This window comes from Chiloscyllium punctatum, chromosome 17, assembly GCF_047496795.1.
Source record: "Chiloscyllium punctatum isolate Juve2018m chromosome 17, sChiPun1.3, whole genome shotgun sequence".
NCBI lineage: Eukaryota > Metazoa > Chordata > Chondrichthyes > Orectolobiformes > Hemiscylliidae > Chiloscyllium > Chiloscyllium punctatum.
Genome location: NC_092755.1, coordinates 68511181 through 68532576, shown reverse-complemented (window position 1 = coordinate 68532576; position 21396 = coordinate 68511181).

The window sequence follows — 21396 nt, the reverse complement described above, 5'->3', positions numbered from 1 at the left end:
TCTGGTTGACCTTCTCGCAAACGATCTTAAGTCAAAGCTGGAGAGGAAATGTTCACTTCCTTCTGTGGGTCCATTTTAGGATAGGATTATTACTCATTGACATGGATAAATACTCTATTATAGCTGTCTACATTCTCTCATGACCATTTGTGCATATCTACTTTTTATTCAAAATAAAATGGACTGAGAATTGTATTAATTTTATGAGAAAGCAAAAGAGGAGAAAAACCTAGACATAAAATAAATAATTATATTTACAATAAAGGTGAATGTTTGGTAAGGAAAAATATGATATCAAAGGAGGGGGCAGATGAACAAAGGTCAGATTATTCATATCAGTAACATTTATTAATGTCGATCATTTTACACATGTGATACTCAAAATATATTGCAATCTTCCTAAGCATGAGGATCTCTGAGCAAACATGATTTATTACAGTAATACATTGGTATCAGAGGACTTGTTGAATAGAAATTTAGAACACAGCTTCTACGATTTAAACAAAAACCCTTCTAAGTGTTTGGGTGAGAAATTGAACTTTGCCTCTCACAGTTTTGATAGGACATGCTGTGCTGCTAGCCAGCCATCAACAGCTTTCTGCACTGGCATCCACACAGCATGCAGAAATGTTGTGAACGTGTGCCATCAGACCAAACAATTGATGCAATGCCAAGATACCAGTTTGTACCACACAGAATCAGGCAAGCAATATGTTAATCACACAGGAAAGAGCACAAAATGGGCCCTGCGTTTTTTATTTAAGGGCAGACAGCCAAATTGCGGGTACAAATTTCTTTAAGCAATTTCTCCAACTGGAATGTTTCTGGATGTGTGTAGGGTGTTTTTGAAGTTGTTACAGTGGGTTTCTGGATTTACCAGTGTCCTCAACAGGAGAACCTGTCCACACAAAGGTTGCAACATGTATGTAGGCTGCAATGGGTCGGCAACGTGGCAGGAGGATGGCATTGAGGTTGTGGAGAGGGCAAGTTCTGTGCAATTCCATCTGCCTATCTGGAACTCAACTCGTCCATGTTTGTCAACAGTGACAAAAGACTGATGCCCATCAGTACTTGCCTGCAGTCTGCCCCACATCCTCTGCATCAAGACCTGTCTGAAACCTCTGCTGCCAGTCAGTTGGTAAACAGTCGCGCCCCCCCCCCCACCCCCCCACTCCCATGCCTGACAGCAGCCCACCTGCTCAATGCTCGTATGACTGACCACATATCAACTTTATCCTTGATTCCAGTGTATGCAGTTCCAATACCTAAGCCTGATGTATCTGTGAGTGACACAGCCTCTTCATTAATGTGCCACTATTGCTCTCTCTTCCTCCTGGGATGCCTATGGCTGTCCAGGTGCCATTTCCTTCCTAGCTGCTTTGAAACAAAAAAGGAGAATTCTTTTGTAAGGAAAGGCTTTTGTTCTATCCATTTTCATTCACAGGCATGTGATCTTCGTGTCATGTTAAACCTATTTCTCGCTCCCTAGAGGCTGCCAGACCTCCTGAGCTTTTGCAGCAGTTTGTGGGATTTTTCTGATATCCAGTATTTTGCCTTTGTAAGAATATCAGTAATTGCATGGGGTTTTGATGATGTATATGCAGGTACGTAGAGGAATCTGAAGTGGGTACTAGGTTATGGGAGCAGATAGATGTCCTGAGAGAGAAGGTGTGAATGCTGAGTGACAGAGAGTGATAAATGAAAAATCGGAAGAACTGTGGATGCTGTAAATCAGAAACAAATATAGAGATTGCTCAAAAAGCTCAGCTGGTCTGGCAGCGTCTTTGGAGAGAAATAAGAGTTAACATTTCAGGTCGAGTGATCCTTCCTCAGAACTGATGCTGCCAGACCTGCTGAGCTTTTCCAGCAATGTTTATTTTTGCCAGAGAGTGTTGCTGGGTGAGGTGGATAGTGGATTGAACAGTGTCAGAGGCCGATGGTTCGCTGGGTGGGAAGTGTCATGCTTAGATCATATCATTGATTGTGCCCACTCAGATGAGGTTATTAAACATCCTGCGGCACTGCTTCCAACTCCCTGGGCTCCAACCTCAGAAACTGACATCAATCGCAGCTTTTTATCTCCCTTCTGAGGCTGATCCTCAAAGGTAGGAATGAGCTGCCAGAAGGTACAGTAACAGCATTTAAAAGATATACGCATAGATTCATAAATAGGAAAGGTTTGGAGAAATATGGGCCAAGCACAGGTAGGTGGGACTGGTTTGGTTTGGGAACATGGTTGCGTAGACCAAAAGGTCGGTTTCCATGCTGTATGATGCTATGACTGCCCTTCCACAGAATCATAGGCAAAAGTGAGGACTGCAGATGCTGGAAACTAGAGTCTAGGTTAAAGTGGTGCTGGAAAAGCACAGCAGGCCAGGCAGCATCCGAGGAGCAGGAAAATCTATGTTTCAGGCAAAAGCCCTTCATCAGGAATGGAGGCAGAGTGCCTGCAGAGTGGAGGGATAAATGAGAGGGGGGCTGGGGGTGGGGAGAAATTAGCATAGAGTACAATAGGTGAATGGGGGTGGGGATGGAGGTGATGGGTCAGAGGGAAGGGCAGAGTGGATAGGTGGGAAAGCAGATTGGGAGGTAGGACAGGTCATGGGGACGGTGCTGAGCTGGAACTTAGGAACTGGGATAAGGTGGGGGAAGGGGAAATGAGAAAACTGGTGAAGTCTACATTGATGCCCTGGGGTTGAAGTATTCGAGGCGGATGAGGTGTTCTTCCTCCAGGCGTCAGGTGGTGAGGGAGCGGCAGTGAAGGAGGCCCAGGACCTCCATGTCCTCGGCAGAGTGGGAGGGGGACTTGAAATGTTGGGCCACAGGGCGGTGTGGTTGATTGGTGCGGGTGTCCCGGAGATGTTCCCTAAAGCACTCTGCTAGGAGACGTCCAGTCTCCCCAGTGTAGAGGAAACCGCATCGGGAGCAACAGATACAATAAATGATGTGCAGGTGAAACTTTGATGGATGTGGAAGGTTCCTTTGGGGCCTTGGATGGAGGTGAGGGAGGAGGTGTGAATGGAGGTTTTGCAATTCCTGCGGTGGCAGGGGAAGGTGCCAGGACGGGTGGGTGGGTTGTTGGGGGGCATGGACCTGACCAGGTAGTCACGGAGGGAACGGTCTTTGCAGAAAGTGGAAAGGGATGGGGAGGGAAATATATCCCTGGTGGTGGGTCCGTTTGGAGATTGTGGAAATGTCAGTGGATGATGTGGTTTATGTGAAGGCTGGTAGGGTGGAAGGTGAGGACCGGGGTGGGGGGGGTTCTGTCCTTGTTATGGTTGGAAGGGTGGGGTTTGAGGGCAGAGAGGCGGGATTTGAATGAGATGCATTGGAGGGCATCTTCAACCATGTGGGAAGGGAAATTGCGGTCTCTAAAAAAGGAGGCCATCTGGTGTGTTCCATGATGGAACTGGTCCTCCTGGAGCAGAGGAATTGAGAACATGGGATGGCATTTTTGCAGGAGGTAGGGTGGGAAGAGGTGTAATGAGGTAGCTATGGGAGTTGGTGGGTTTGTAAAAAATGTCAGTGTCAAGTCAGTCACCATTAATAGAGATGGAGAGGTCCAGGAAGGGAAGGGGAGGTGTCAGAGATGGTCCAGGTGAATTTAAAATCAGGGTGAAATGTGTTGGTGAAGTTGATGAATTGCTCAACCTCCTCGGGGGAGCACGAGGTGGCACCAATGCAGTCATCAATGTAGTGGAGGAAGAGGTGGGGAGTAGTGCCGGTGTAACCACAGAAGATGGACTGTTCTACATAGCCAACAAGGAGACAGGCATAGCTGGGGCCCATGCGGATGTCCATGGCTACCCCTTTGATCTGGAGGAAGTGGGAGGATTCGAAGGAGAAATTGTTGAGGGTAAGGACCAGTTCAGCCAAATGAATGAGAGTGTTGGTGAAAGTGTACTGTTGGGGACGTCAGGAGAGGAAGAAATGGAGGGCTTGGAGGCCCTGGTCATGGCGGATGGAGGTGTAGAGGGACTGGATGTCCATGGTGAAGATGAGGCATTGTGACCCGGGAAATGGACGTCCTGGAGGAGATGGAGGGTGTGGGTGGTGTCTCGAACATATGTGGGGAGTTCCTGGACCAGGGGGATAGGACAATATCGAGGTAGGTGGAGATGAGTTCGGTGGGGCAGGAGCATGCTGAGACAATGGGTCGGCCAGGGTGGTCAGGCTTGTGAATCTTGGGAAGGAGGTAGAATTGGGTGGTGCTACCCCCACCCTCCTCTATGACCTATCATCTTCATCCCCACCCCCATTCACCTATTGTACTCTTTGCTACCTTCTCCCCAGCTTCCCCCCCCCCCCCTCCCATTTATCTCTGGAGGCTCCCTGCCTCCATTCCTGATGAAGTGCTTTTGCCCGAAATGTCGATTTTCCTGCTCCTTGGATGCTGTCTGATCTGCTGTGCTTTTCCAGCTCCCACAGAATCCATGGCATCTCTGCCCCTGCCCATCCTCATGACTAATACTTCCAATGCCTTATTAATTGCACTGGAATCCTCCACTCCTCCCAGGCATCACTTATTCCACATTTTAAATTCAAGCAATATTATTCAGTGAAACATCCTTTCGGGAGGGACAGGTTGTCCTTTAGAGAGTGTTGCCTGCACCTTGTGTTCTCTTCATGATTCTATTCTGCCCCATGTTGAGAGTAGAGGTAGGCAGTCAACAAGTGAATAATGTGAGACCACTAGGTTTCATCTTAGAATCATAGAATCCCTTTAGTATGGAAACAGGCCCTTCGGCCCAACAACCCTCCAAAGAGTATCCCACTAAAACTCATTCCCCTTACCTTATTACTGTACATTTACCCTGACTAATGCACCTAACCTACACATCCATAACATTATGGACAATTTAGCATGGCCAATTCACCTAACCTGCACATCTTTGGATTGTGGAAGTACTGTTGAAAAAAGTGAAACCAGAGCACCTGGAGAAAACCCACACAGGTTGGAATCGAACACAGATCCCTGGCACTGAGAGGCAGGCAGCTGTGGTAACCATTGAGCCACCATACCTGCTTCCATCTTTCAACAGAACTGGAGAGGGCAGGTCTCGAACCAGAGTCATGTGCTCAACAAACATGGAGATCAAATCCTTAACCTTACACATTGGCATCTCTCATTGTTCATTGGAACAAATTTATGTTGCACAATGTAACATGCTGCCCAAAGCACCAATTGAAAGAGGCAGCAGAATAAATTCTCACAGCAATGGAAATGGATGCTATTATATTTTAATTTTGAACACAAAACTTACTCACAATAACACATTTTAAACATTGTAATATAAATTAACATCTTAGGGCCACAGCAGTTTATTTTTCAAATTGTTAAATAAAAGTAATAGCAAAACTGTAGGACAAAGCTTGCTGGTGTAATCACATTTTAGAAGCCTTTTCCATTATTGTAATATCATATTTTTAACATGGGTGAAACAGTAACTTCCACTCACATGCAAAGAAGAGGGAAGTTATTTGAAATATCCACTTAGAAACTGTTTTTCTTTAAAGACACCCATTGATAAATGTTACTGCTTGTCATTAAGTAGAAATTAAGCAGAAATTTTTGCTGTTTAAGAGTGCAATGCAATCGAACAATAAATTCTTCTCATTCCAGGATTCCTTGATAAAACTAGGTAAAAACAAGGACTGCAGATGCTGGAAACCAGAGTCTAGATTAGAGTGGTGCTGGAAAAGCACAGCAGGTCAGGCAGCATCCGAGGAGCAGTAAAATCAACGTTTCGGGCAAAAGCCCTTCATCAGGAATACAGGCAGAGAGCCTAATCAAAATTCCTTGATGTCAAGCAGGCTTACTTGGGGCATGTAGGGGTTGATTTTTCAGGAGAGCGATATCCATGTCCTGGGTTGCTATTTATCTTACAGACAATTTCAAGATCTGGGGCGTCTCCTTACCTAATTAGGATGATCACTACCACATTAGTAGACTCTTTCCTAGGGTTCAGTGGAGATGATACCAGTTTCCAGTGAAAAAGTGATTCCAACTGAACAAGTCAGAAATGAATATCCCAGTAATGATGAAAAAAAAATTCTCTCATTACTGTTGTTAATGAGTAGCGAGTACATTTGTTTAGAAGGGACTTCAGATCTTAGTGGCTAAGAGAATCTTCATCCCAATTATAGACAATAGGGGCAGGAGTAGGCCATTCGACCCTTCGAGCCAGCACCACCATTCATAATGATCATGGCTGATCATCCACTATCAGTATCCTGTTCCTGCCTTACCCCCATAACCCTTGATTCCACTATCTCTAAGAGCTCTATCCATCTCCTTCTTGAAAGTATCCAGAGACCTGGCCTCCACTGCCTTCTGAGGCAGAGCATTCCACACACCCATCACTCTCTGGGTGAAGAAGTGTCTCCTCAACTCTGTTCTAAATGGCCTACCTTTTATTTTTAAACTGTGGCCTCTGGTTCGGGACTCACCCATCAGCGGAAACATGCTTCCTGCCTCCAGAGTGTCCAATCCTTCAATAAACTTATCTGTCTCAATCAGATTCCCTCTCATCCTTCTAAGCTCAAGTGTGTACAAGCCCAGTCGCTCCAATCTTTCAATATATGATAGCCCCGCCATTCTGGGAATTGACCTTGTAAACCTAGGCTGCACTCCCTCAATAGCCAGAATGTCCTTCCTCAAATTTGGAGACCAAAACTGCACACAATACTCCAGTTGCGGTCTCACCAGGGCCCTGTATAGCTGCAAAAGGACCTCTTTGATCCTATACTCAATTCCTCTTGCTATGAAGGCCAGCATGCCATTTGCTTTCTTCACTGCCTTGCTTTCATTACAGTGCAACAAGCGTTGTGCCAGTTCCAGAAGAGAGTGAGGCCAACACAGAGAGATACAAGCATTGAAGGTAAAGGCTTTTTGCTTACAGAAAAAGTTGAATTTAGTCAGAAGAAAATTGGTAAATTTTAGGTCGGCACAACGTTGAGGGCTGAAGGGTCTGTACCTTGCTATAGTGTTCGATGTTCTATAACAATAATAGAATACTGCCAAAAGGAAAAATACATTTAAATATTCAATGATGAAGGAAGAAAATTATTGCTGGTTTGATATAGATTTACACATTTTAACATATCTAGCAACAACTAAATATTATTATAAAATGTGATACTAATTGAACAGATTATATTTGAATACCTTCTAAACATATTGCCACTTACTTTGAATGTTTATCTCCCCTAATATTCTAGTATTTTAACTTGGAAATTCTGTCAGTCATCTGTTAACCAGTACTTATTTCAGCTTGAACAGCATAGGTAGCCAAAAGAACAGAAACTTGTGGTGGACAATATATTTCTTAGCTTTTAAAATCCATTTCTTAAACTGGGAAAAAAAACCCCAGCAGTTAAGATATTTGTGGTTAATCATTCAGCCAGATATTTACTATGTGTAGATGAAATATAATTATGCAAAACAGGTGCTTAGCGTATTCCACTTATAAAACAGAAATAGGGAGTGTGTTTTTTGGTCACAGCAGCTTGAATATGACACAAGGAAGTAGTTTGTGTTGGTTTTTGATGATGATGATGATGATGATGTAACACTGATAAGCTGCAGATGGAAGCTTGGTAAGAGCAGAGTTAGGATGAGGTGAATGGGAAATCTAGCTGTTCAGCCATTCTTAAATAGATTACAGACAATTACTTCAAACTTCTTCTTAATTTCTCTTGTAATTAAGGAAATATTTGAGGAAAATATTCTTCAGCTATCCTCACCTAAACTTTAATATTGATATTATCTTCAATTGTCATTCTTTAAATATCTATTTCTTTAAATTATGACTTAGTATCCTTGGTGTGCTGACAATTCATAGGCAAAGACCTCTGCATCCGAATTCATTATCTGTAATAGAAATGGCTAACGTACAGTTGACATTCATGTCAGGATCTTCCTAAATAGGCCAGAGGGCCAACTGGTGATCCTGATATTGAAGCAAAATGTCAGATGCTGCAGTATACGTAATATTTCATGAGAAATTTTAGCATCATGTAGAACTGAACTCTGTGCAGCATTTCTTTTCATTATAAAGGTGAATACACAACAATCTCAGACATTTTTGGACTCAGCAGTGGATTCAACCCAATTTGACATGATTTCCATATGAGCACTACAGCTACATAGTCAAACTTCATTTTCATTCCATGCCCTTGAACATTTTACATTTATCTAATTCCCCCCTAAATGTTTTGAATGAATGACTCAGCTTCAATATCCACCTGGCCTCGCTCTCCATAATCTAATATTCATTCACATGGAAAAATCTTCTAAACTTGGCCTTTATGTTGGTGTCAATTTGAAAGTTAGGAAACCATCATCCATTAAAATAATTTTATGCCATTTTAACCTCACAAAACCTTTGACATTCTTTTACTTAACTTACCATTTCAGTGAATGCAGTTATAGGTTTTTTCAAAGACTCTCATATCCCTCTTTTTTCACATCACGTTTTCTATTATTCTAGAAGGTTTGTAGATTCAACATTACCTTCTTGCTCTTCTTTCAGTGTATCCATTCTAAATGTAATTTCATTTTTTTCAACAGCACTCCCACTTTTAAAAATCCATTTGAACCATATAACTTTGTCTCTTTATTCTATTAAAAAATTACTGCTGAGATTACATTTTCATTTGCTGTTCTTTTTCTCAATATGCACCGAGAAGAAGAAAATAGTTTAAATGTGATAAACAAAGGCACAGTTTTCAACCATGGCATAATCTCCACATGCCATCTACTTCAATATATTAAAACCTCTGTCTTGGCTAGATTTTATATATCACTTGCTTCTATCCTAAAACAAGTCATTCTGTTGTGAAGGATGATGCAAAGACAGGGGAAAAAATGAAACTGGTTGGGGAATTAGATATTACCAAACAGGGTGGAAGTCTTGAAAATGTGAAGTGGTATACCAGGAATTGTACTAAGGAAGACACATAAAACACAAATAGATAGCAGTGCTTCTTGGAATTAGATGAGGTAAAATAACTTTATAGGTACATAGGTGTGGCATGGTGGCTCATTGGTTAGAATTGCTGCTTCACAGCGCCAGGGACTCAGGTTCAATTCCAGCCTGGGCGATTGTCTGTGTGAAGTTTGCATGTTCACCCTGGGTTTCCCTTGGGTGCTCTGGTTTCCTCCCACAGTCCAAAGATGTGCAAGTTAGGTGAATTGGCTATAGTGTTGAGGGTGCATTAAACTGGGGTAAATATAGGGTAGGGGAATGGGTCTGGGTGGGTTACTCTTCAGAGGGTTGGTGTGGACTTGTTGGGCCAAATGGCTTGAATCCACACTGTAGGGAATCTATGATTACATAAACAAATGTGGAAAGCTTTTGAAATTGTCTGGGACCATCAAGCATTTAAAAAGAAACATTAATGAGAAACCAGTTGGGGATTACTAAAGTTAGGTTCTTCTAGTAAGAACATCTTTGATACCATATACATAGTATTATAATTTATTATTGGTCAATAAAAACGATGCTGAAGATTAAATCTATAAGATTTGAGAAAACATTTAAAAAAAGAAAGACAATCAAGGAAACTATAGATCAATTAATTTGCTGATTGTAAGCAAATTCCTAGAATTTAAAAGTTGAGGAATAAGTATGGTGAGGTAAAAAGATCCCAAGCTTTAATAACTCTGCTTGAATGAATCACTTTTGAATTATATTTGACCAAATGTGATTGAAATTTTAAAAGTAAATAACTGCAGAGATAAAAGGAATACATTTCAGAAGGCAGTTGTTAATAGACTTGTTACAGAAAAATCACAAACTTTAGGAGAAAATGTAGCAGCATTTAAAGCATATAAGTTAACCAACTAGAATAAAAAAAGGAAGGTTATTGATCTCTGCTTCAATAAAGGGTTAGAATGGTTTAACAGGGGTTATCATTGCTAATTGCACCTTTGATTTTGGCACTGATAACACAGCTTGTAGCAGATTGCAAGAGATTTTTGAAACACGTTTTCAGAATGGTCAGACATGCGATAGATAGAACTTAGTGACAAGAAATGGAGCTATTACAGTCAGGAGGAAATAAAGAATGGGAATATCCTCAAAGAGCATGAGTATACAGAATGACCAAGAGTTCCTTGATTCCTTGACAATGGTTCAGCTTAGAATATAGGATTGATGTAGCTTTCAGCCCTCCATTATAAAAATAAATTTAAACCATACAAGGCAATGTACAATCATCAGGATGAAACAAGGGTAGTTTTGTGAGTGTCTATGTTCAAGACACTGCGACCATTCCCATTAGCTTTAGGTTGTTCTAGCAAGTAGACTTGATAAACCTCTTCAGAGCTACTCTGAAAAGCTCTGGGGATATTTTTGTAGTTTTGTTTACAAGATTTATTCAACTTATCCATGCCATTAGATTAGAAATCATCTTATCTTTGATAGTGTTTTAATATTACTTGGAGTTATCACAAAAGTAAAAAGGTAAAGTCACCATAGTTACCAGAATATAAGGCTGCACTCTCATTAGAGACAGATAATTGGTGGTGGTTTAACCTGAGGGTCATCACACCTCAGACAAGGGGAGAGGTTGAGAAGGAGAATCCTTCATGGTAACCTCAGCTGGTGCGGAATTGAACCCACACTGTTGGTGTCACTTTGCAAACCAGCCATCCAGCCAATTGAGCTAACTGACCTCATCACAAAGCTATTTGTACATTAAAACTAGTTTTGCTAGCTTTCTGTATTGCTGTCTTGGTTAAAACATTTGTGAGTAGCACAGACAACGCATGTTTGAGATTCAGATTGATATTACTGCCATGGCAATGTTGACAAGATGAAATATTACTTTATTTTATAGCATACATTAACTATGAGCATTGTACAATAGTATATATTCTCATGAAATGACAAATAAATGACCAATCAAACCAACAAATAAAAGATGGATATGTTAAGGAATGAATCTATCAAATAACTTGTGCTATTTTTGTACATGTAAAATATATGCAGTAAAAGCTATGTAGAAGGCAAAATATTAGTCTTCAATGAGAGAAAAGCTCAAACACAAGTCCACTATATTACTTTTGCAGAGAGTTGTGATTTGCAAAATCTTTGTGATAATTAAACTTGCATTATGATCGAATCATAATATAACTGAGAAACTACTTTTGGCAATATGAGCAGAAAAAATATTGAATGCTTTCATAAAATAGATAATGGATTGTGTTAACAGAGGTTTATCCCATTTAAAATAAACAATGGATAGAGGAAGTATACTTACTTATGTAAATAAAATTGTAACTTCTCAATTATTTTGATTATACTGCTTTGTACAAGGATGCCACAGTTAACATACCGATATTAAGGAATTAAGGAGGAAGGGCTTATGCCGGAAACATTGATTCTCCTTCTCCTTTGATGCTGCCTGACCTGCAGCACTTTTCCAGCAACACATTTTTTGGCTCTGATCTCCAGCATCTGCAGTCCTCACTTTCTCCTACATAAAGACACAATATCCTCAATAGGAGAATTTCAAAAGATTATAAAAAGCCACTTCCTGTTCGTGTCTCCCTAACGTCTTACATTTTATTTTGAAAAGGTATTTTATTTACTTCCGAATCAGTAAAGGACCTGGAATGTTAAGCGATTTTTAAAAAAAACTTCATGCAAGTACATTTATAACATAGACAATGGAAGGAGAACACTGATACTTAAATTCGGTACGGATTATCCCAGATTTTGCAGTAAAAATAATGATAAGATTATCGTTGACTCCGTGATTAAAATATAAATCAGACTGCAACTTCACTTGTCCACACATGCTTTTGACCACAATCCTCCAGAGGTTGCTGCCTCAGTTGCCCTTCTCCTCCACAGGCTTCAGTACACCAGTGACTTACTAAGTGATTCAGCATTCACATTCATGCAACAGCGCAAAGCTGTTGTGCCTATCCAATAAAGCTAGGCTTATACAACGCGAGCCTCATTTTAATAGAATTGTAAGCATTAATTATTGCCAAACAGCTTCTCTGACACAGTATTAGTTAGTCCTTCAGGTTTTGATTATTGATGGATTTTTAAACATGAAAGATAATATTTTTATACTTTCTTTCATCTCTCACCTAATCCCAATTCTTTCTTTCCTTTCCTTTATTTTGCTTTTAGTACATAATATGCAGCAACATTTGTTAGGACAGCTTCACCAACTTGGACAGTCCTAAAGCATGTGAATTCCATCAATGCCCACTCTATTAAACCAGCAATATCTGCGCTGGGAGGTTACATTCATCAGATGGATGTATCACCAGAGCCTTCTGTCAGTGAACTGACAACAGGTTCATGACCGGCTAAACATCTAAAACTTCACAACAAGAAAAGCTGCAAACATAAGATGGCAGACATAAGATAGCAGACATTGACACAGATAACTTGGGGATAGTTGCCCACAGCAGGGACTTTATCCGGCTGACTGTCTGTCTTGCTGCATCCAATGTCTTTCCAAAACAGAAAACTTAGCTGGTTGAGAAGAGGGACCAGAGAAAACAGAGGCCAGCAAATATTTCACCTTCTCAGTACACTGACTTCTCCAGTAAAAGGAAGAAAGACCGCCAACCGAATGTGAGGTTCCAATCCACCAGGTGGTATTTAACATAGTTGATATTGGTACAAAACTATTGTCTGTCGAGGAGGAAGTCTGTCAGAGAAAGTATGTAATTTTACATTGAATTAAATATTCTAACTTGTAATTTCTGGTTTAGATTCTGCGTATCCCAGTAAGGATTCCTCAGTCTGAACAGGTGAAGAGACATAACTTGCTGTCTTTGCTTCAATTGTATAAAAGCATGTTGAGTCCACACCTGGAGTACTGTGAGCAGTTTTGGTCTCCTTACCTCAGGAAGGATGTCACTGCCAAAGAAGGAGTGCAATGAAAATTCACCAGGCTGGTTGCCAGGATTGTGGGCTGCCTTATGAAGAGAGATTGGAACAGCTGGGCCTGTTCTCCCTGGAGGTTTGGTCTGAGTTTCGCACATGTAAAATCGCAAAAGAAGTCTGTAAGTATGGTCAAAGTGGAATGACTGAATGCTGTTCAATTCCCAGAAACTACAAATCCTAGCTATTAGAATTAGAATTCAATGGTATTCATACTCTCAAAACATCAGACTTTGAGATCAGTGGAGCACATCATCCAGTGTATTGCTACTGGCTGTTCTAATGATCAAATTAGACTGAATCACTTAACTCTGAGGATGCTTGTTGAACAAGATCCTTTATGACATGAAGGGTGGAAATTGACAAATGATTACAGCCAGCTGACTGAAATAAATGAAACTTAGCTAATGCTGTAAGTTGAATATTCACTATGAGATGGTCTATTACACAAATGAGTAATGTGGTATATGAATTTCAGTACTTTTGTGATGCCAGCTACCTGAAACTCGATTAGTCTCAATGGTAGTGGTATGAAATCCTTAAGTAGTAATTAATTGGCCACTGTGGAGCCACATTTGGAGGTGGGGAAAGATGGACCATCGGGCCTTCCTTCTGCAAACTTAATTTCGGCAGAGGCAGGATTCAGGTAAAACACCATCCCACCAATCTCACTTCTTTCCACCTCCAAGCTCCCAGCCATTGAGAGACGATGCTGCCCATAGTTTTGGTTTCAGTGTTGCTGATCTATGAGGAAACCTCGTCGGCTGTTTTCCACACGTATCCACAGCCAGACTGTACCATATGTAGAAATTGCAGTGACATCGATCTAGACCCATTGGCTAGAAGCAAAACAAAACTGAGTGTGTGTTGGCATCTCAGCATAGAAAATAACTAAATTCAGATAATAATATTAGACAACAGCATCATGGGCTGTGCAAAAAAAAGAAAGGAAAGAAATAAAACCAGTACTAGCTGCTTATTAAATATATCCTGTGGCTAAATATTCACCCAGTGAGTTTGAGTTTATTGAGTTTGATTATGTGAAATATACATTTGCATTTGCATCACTTGCATTTGCACAATGTACGTATCTATACAAAGTAAGGCAGATGTTCAATTTTGTATTACTTGATAGGAATTAAAATTGTTGAAAGTAGACTCTTTGACCTATTGATTAAGACAATTCAAAAGGCAAATCATAAAATCTGATTGCGTGCTGCATTCCTGCCAGAAAGATTTTCTGGGTGGCGAACTGTAAGTAGTGCACATCTGCAGGGTTCAGTTCTCAGACCTCAACTACTTACATGGGAAGGTGAGGACTGCAGATGCTAGAGATTAGAGTCAAGATTAGAGTGGTGCTGGAAAAGCACAGCAGGTCAGGCAGCATCCGAGAAGCAGAAAAATCCATGTTTCAGGCTTTCCTGATGAAGGGCTTTTGCCTGAAATATCGTTTTCCTGCTCCTTGAATGCTGCCTGACCTGCTGTGTTTTTCCAGCACCACTCTAATCTTGACTCAACTATTTACAACCTATTTAAATGATCTGGAGACAGGGACAGAGTGTAACATGGCAAAGTTCATGGATGATACTAAAAGAGGTGGGAAAGTAGGCAGTGATGAGGAGATAAAGAGTTTACAGATGGATATTGATTGGCTAGGAGAATGGGCCAGAATTGGGCTCTGACCTTTCTTTCCTAGCGTTCATTCACTTTGTACCTAATTGGATGCTTGGACCATCTCTGCCTTCTTTCTTGCAGTGCTAACAGCAAGCCAAACAACTTGTCGTATTTGCCATTAATGAACAGTAACGGGGTGAATCTTTGCGTGCGTGGCACCAGGTTACGTCAATGTCGCATCTACAGCATGTGCCAGCAGATTGTGCAGATAACACACTGCAGGTACTTCAACCAAATGGCATAGTCTGAAAGCCTAAGGAGAGCAGTCTTTAGTCCCATCAGGAGTCTGTGGTCTGTCAGGGGGTGGGGGGATGCTGGTCCTTCCTCAGTGAGGACAGATGGTGAGATCACCTGAGTGAGGAGGAAGTGGAGAGGACAGGAAGGGTTGGTTGTTGGAATGGAGTGGAGCCATTGAGGGAGATGTTGCAAGCAATAGTGAGTGATAGACTCTGAGCTGTGGTGGCAGTAGCAGAGTTAGAGTGAGTCTGATGTAGCAGAGAAGAGATAGTGGCACTTACCCTGACAGAGCATAGAAGGTCATTAACCTGACCCAGCTGACTACTCTAGACAAGGTGTTTGTAGCAGTGTGGTGCTAACAGCATAAATACTGTAAGTTCTTGGCATGGACAAGCATTTCCACTGCTGCTGAATGCAAAATAGTGTGAAAACAGTGCTGTGGAGGTAGGGATGCATCACTACTGAAGTGAACAGTGTATGTGAGGAATGACGCTAAGGTTCATGGGTGGGACCCTCCATGAAACTCCCTGAAACTCACCCTGGTCGAAATGTTGGGAAAATTGAACCCTAGATCCATGTCTTTAGCAAAGGGCAAGTTGGTCATTTTTGGTTCTTAAGTGGTTTGATTTGTAGGATTCTGAGACTCTGAATTAACCCAAGAAAACTATTAAATCACGCACTGTAAATTAAGTGATAAAGCAAGTATTTGCTACATTTCCTGCCCATTTATTCTTAACACTCAGAGACAGAGCAAAGCTGCAGGACTTTTAAAAAATATGCTAATCTGGTGGTTTGAAAAGCAAACCCTTTTTGACATTGATTGCAGATAAAGATAGAATGGTAACACAACTTTCTCTTCAGATTGTTAATGCAACGTAACATTTCTTTCACAAATGACTACACACACGACCAGTGTTAATTCTTTCCACAGGCTGAAAAGTGTTATATCTATCTTCATCAATGAGTTGTTGTAAATAGTAAAGTAGAATGATTCATTATTAATAAGATATAGAAAAGACTGGAAACACAATGACAGCAATTTTGTTTTCACTGTATTTGGCTGTCACAACCATGCACATACATGTTCGGAAGCTCTCCACATCAAATCAAGAGTACTCAGTTTCTAGGAACAAATTACTGTAGATGCTGGAATCTGTACTGAAAACAACAAATGCTGGAGATCACAGCAGGTCAGGCAGCATCCATGGAGAGAGAGCGAGTTAACGTTTCGAGACTAGATGAGTCTTCTTCAGAGCTCTGAAGAGTCAGCCAGACTCTTGAAGACTCATCCCGACTCAAAACGTCAGCTTGCTCTGTCTCCATAAATGCTGCCTGACCTACTATGATTTCCAGCATTTGTTGTTTTCAGTACTCAGTTTCTAGTCTGCCACTGAAGCCAGCAGCCTTGTTTCGATGTGAAATGGGTTTTGCTGGTGAAAAGTAAATTTGGTTTTGACAATTTCAGCCACTGGCAAAAATCTGCTGCCCATGAACAAATTAGATTCTCACTTTGCACTGAGGCAATAGAATGATTGAGGAGGCTTTATACTGGAATAGATTTGCAGAAAGCTGATTAAAATAATAAGGCAAACGTTAGTTTTCTCCTGTCAAAAATCATAAACCATGTGTAGACTTATTTGATCTTTTTTTTGGGGGGGTGAGATGCAAAGAGATTGATCAACATGGAAACTAAATATATGTTGATTGTTTAGCTAATGACTCAATTTTAAATAATCAAATTGCTATCATTTTTGCACATAATTTCATTTAGATTTATTCAGAGTCTGGCTTATTGTACACACTTTAATATTCTGGCAAAACATTTGTAAAATAGGAGAAAATTTATATAAAAACTGGCTGAGGTCATAGGTGTTCTGAAGCATAGAGTATGGATGGTTTGAAAAGACTGATTATGAAGTAAACTTGCAATACCAATCGACAAAAGGGTGGAGAGAGAGTGCCAACCAATTTCTGAGCTTTATTGAAATCTGGGTTTGTAGTACACATGTATATACACACACACACAGACACACACACACCTCTAACCCATTTAGCACAGTCCTATTTACCTCACATATTCGGCTTTCACTATGGCTCTCAAAGCGTTTGCTGGACATTCAAACTCCAGGATATGGCACTTAGTGCTGCAAAAGAGGGTGTGAATTTTATATTGGTTTTCGGTGAAGCTGGATTCCTGAACTGGTTCATAACAAGAGACTGTTTTCCAGAAATCTCCAACAGACATCTAAAGGTAACTGGATACTTTTTGATCCATTTAGGATCAAAAATTAGGTTTCCGGCCCTAAACGGAATTTCCAGCCAACAAGTTATTTTCTAGAACAATCACACGTGTAAAATAGACACAATGTGAGAATCTCCAACAGGTTGAATAGGAAGTTTGGATTCCTGAAGTACCTTCATTCTTTTAGGAAATAACTGCCAATTTTAAGTCAGAGGCAAAACAGTATTGAGCTGACATCAGTGTTGATGGTTTCTCCGTCATTAAATCAGTACTAGGGACTTCCCTGCCATCAAAACTGACAACCCACTTTTCAGAAAGCACTAAGCTCAGGCAATATTGATCTATGAAAGGTACAGGGCTGCGTGATCAATATGGCACTCCTAATCTTACATATAATCATAACTTTTCTTCTGAAAGGTTTGTGTTCTACGAAATACAGAAACTTGATGACTGACATAAAATCAAAAAGTGATGTCAGTATTCCAAAGGTCAGACAGCAACTGTGGAAACCGAGTTGATGTTTGAGGTCAATGACTTTTCATCACAACTGAAGAAAGAAACAGAGGAGTTTTTAAGATGATTGAAGATGGTGAGGGGAGATGAAAAACAAAAGGGAAAGCCAGTGATAAGAGTGCAGGGCAACCAGGTTAACTAACAAAAAATTAGCCATTGATGGAAAAGTCAGATAAGAAACCATGTGGAAAATTAAACTGAGAAGTCACAGGAAGCCCAAGGTCACACTTGTGAACTGAATGGAGGTGTACCACAAAGCAGTCACCCAGTCTACGTTTGGTCTCCCCATTGTTTAGGATATCGCAGTGTGAACAGAGATTACAGCATGTTAAGCTGAATAAGTACAAGTACATTGTTGTTTCACTTGGAAAGAGGGGCAGTGGATGATGAAAAGAAAGGAAGTAAGGCACAGTATGCCAACGCCTGCACTTCCATGAAAAGTGCAGTCGGAAAGGGGCTGTAAGGATGACTGAGGAGTGTACCTGGAGGGTTGTGGATGGAACAGTACTTCAGGAATGAAGGAAGGGGAGGGGAAGATCTATTTGGCAACAGTATTACACCGGAACTGGGAAAAACAAAGAAGGATGATTTACTGAATATGAAGGTGGGTGGGGGGGTAAAAGTGAGCACAAGGGGAATTGGTTCTGGGAGTGACAGCAGAAAATCAGGAAATGGATTGGACATGGTGAAGGCCCTGTCCACCATGCTGCCTGGCAATCCTCCGCTAAGAAAAAGGACTGGTGTGGAAGATTACATCATCTGAGCAGATGAGATGAAGATAAAGAAACAACTAATGGAACAGAGTCCTTCCTTGAAATATGGTGTGGGGAGATCACATCAACCAAGCTGCAAGAGTCTGTGGGCTTGTAGTGATATTGCTTATCTCCAGAAATGGAAACAGAGAAGATAAGGAAGGGAACAGCCAACATTGGACCAGGTAGAAGTGGAAATAAATCCAGTGAAGTTTCCCATTTTGTAGTAAGAGCAGGAAGCAACAATGTATGAAAAAATGAAATGGGGGAGAGAGTCCAAGTTGGACTGGAATAATGAATTTCCCATACATCTCACAAACTGACAAGTGTAGCTCAGACCATGGTGACGTTTTATTTAGAAGAAGTGAATGGAGTTGAAGGATAAGTTGTTCAGAGTGAGAACAAAATCAGCCAAGTAGAGAGTGCGGTGATGAATGGGGTTTAATGTTGATATATTGTACTGTCTTACCAAAATACTTCATAGTTTGTAACTGAAGAAACATCCATGTGAAAAACATTAATATCTAGTTGTTATCTTACAGTAATACACCATTGGTTATACTAACATATAAATATTGGCAAATTCTAGCACACTCTTGAACATAAGATGCTTAGACAGTGTCTAGCCCCTGTGCCCTATGGACAGTCTAAGACAAGCTCTTATTGGTGAATTCACACTTGCCTCAAGCGCCAAGTTGATTTTAGTGGCATTCACTGCACCTTTAAGTGGTCTGGTTTTGTTGTCATTTTTAAATGGAAGTTGACTACCACTGCCCTGTACCTGACAATAACAGGACTTATGAGTCTAACAAAACTTGATTGTGATCCAGGAGACAAAATGCGCAGATTGCTAACTCTGACTAAACAGTCAATTCAACACCCACAGGGTAAAAACAATGACTGCAGATGCTGGAAACCAGATTCTGGATTAGTGGCGCTGGAAGAGCACAGCAGTTCAGGCAGCATCCAAGTAGCTTCAAAATCGCGTTTCGGGCAAAAGCCCTTCATCAGGAATAAAGGCAATGAGCCTGAAGCGTGGAGAGATAAGCTCGAGGAGGGTGGGGGTGGGGAGAAAGTAGCATAGAATCTGGATTAGTGGTACAGTTCAGGCAGCATCCAAGCAGCTTTGAAATCGACATTTCGGGCAAAAGACTTTCATCAGGATATGCTACTTTCTCCCCACCCCCACCCTCCTCTAGCTTATCTCTCCACGCTTCAGGCTCACTGCCTTTATTCCTGATGAAGGGCTTTTGCCCGAAACGTCGATTTCGAAGCTACTTGTATGCTGCCTGAACTGCTGTGCTCTTCCAGCACCACTAATCCAGAATTCAACACCCACTCCTATTCCAATATGAAAATAAAGAACCTGTACACACTAACCCAACTGAGGGTAATTCTTATCTAAGGTAGGAGAACAGAATTACTCAGTGATGTCTCCTTCTGATGATACAGAGATTGTTTCGAAGATTATTTTAAGAAAGGTCACTGGACTCAAAACATTAACTCTGCCTTCTCTCCATTGATGCTGCCAGACCTGCTGGGTTTCTCCAGAAATTTCTGTTTTTGTTTTTGTTTTTGTTTCTGAGATAATTTTGCCCTTGCAATTGCTTTGCTTGCTGTACTCCTTTTGCACACTTAGCTGACTGCAGGGAGTGGAAGCTGATAGAAGTTCGACCTCCATCAGTGAGAGGATTGGAGTGGTGGAAAGGTAAAAATAGTAAAATCTCTAAACCAACATCACAAATATAAATTTGACATAAGAAGGTCAAAGGGAGCCAAGCAACTAACCTGTTCTCAGGAGTTGGGTTCTCAGCAGATTAAATTGTTTAAGGAATTTGCATGCCTCTTTTTTCAGTAGCAATTTTATTTTGAAGTTCATGGCAGATATGATTCTGGGATTCCAGGCTTTAGGGTGGTACTGTGGCTCAGCGGTTAGCAATGCTTTCTCCCAGAGACCCAGGTTCGATTCAACCTTAAGTTGACTGCGTGGAGTTTGCAGATTCTCTCCATGCCTGTATGGATTTCCTCCAGGTGCTCCGGTTTCCTCCCACAGTCCAAAAACGTGCAGCTTAGGTGGATTAGCCATGCTAAATTACCCAAAGTGTCCAGTGATGTACAGGCTAGGTGGATTAGCCAATGGGAAATGCAGGGTTACAGGGATGGGGTGAGTCTGGGGGGATGTTTTCCACAGGATCAGCGTGGGCTGAATGGCCAGCTCCCACACTATAGGAAATCTATGATTTTATGATTCTAGTTGATGAGCGATGGTGAGAAGATGGAATTCATGAGATAAGTGTTTTGACTGTACTTCTTGTAGACCATGTGGAGCAGGAACATTTCTTCCAGATTCCAAAAGCTTACTTGCAAAGAACTGGACCTCAAAATTAGACAGGTCCCCCTTCCTCCACCCCACAGTGTCCTTTTCATTCAGTGAACCCCTCAACCATTACAGAACTCTAATCCCACCTTGATATCCAACACCCAACAACCTACGTGAAATTTCCTCTCCTCCTGCTATTCCACCTGTCAATCCAACTATCTACCTCATGGGAAATCTGTTGTGGAAATTTGCAAGATGTGCGAAAGTTAACTCCTGAATTGTCTGTCCAAACGTCCTCTCCCCAGTTCTCTTCCTACCCTGGCTAAATATTCATTGTAGCAAAACTAAATAGCCTGTCTTTTTCTTTGTACCTTTATTCCTGCCAAAGTAATAGCTATAAATGCTGTTCACAGGGAAAAAAGGATTTAAAAATATGCAAACACAACAAACTGAGTGGAAACAGCAGCAAAGAGTAACTGCTCTGTAAACAGAGGAGGAACGATCAGATGCAGCAATCCATAAAAGTCTCCAAATGGTTTGAAGAATGAGTTCCAGAAAGATTCTGTTCTGATCCCATGGTATCGATACATCTCAAAAGATCTACAGCCGTATTGATTCTCTCTGTTATCAACTTGGATTCTTCCTGTTACACACAGAGATGTTGAAGGAAGAAAAATGTTCAAAGCTGATGGTAGAAACAAAATCTTGGGTATTGGCTCCTCTTCTGTATTCTCAGGATAA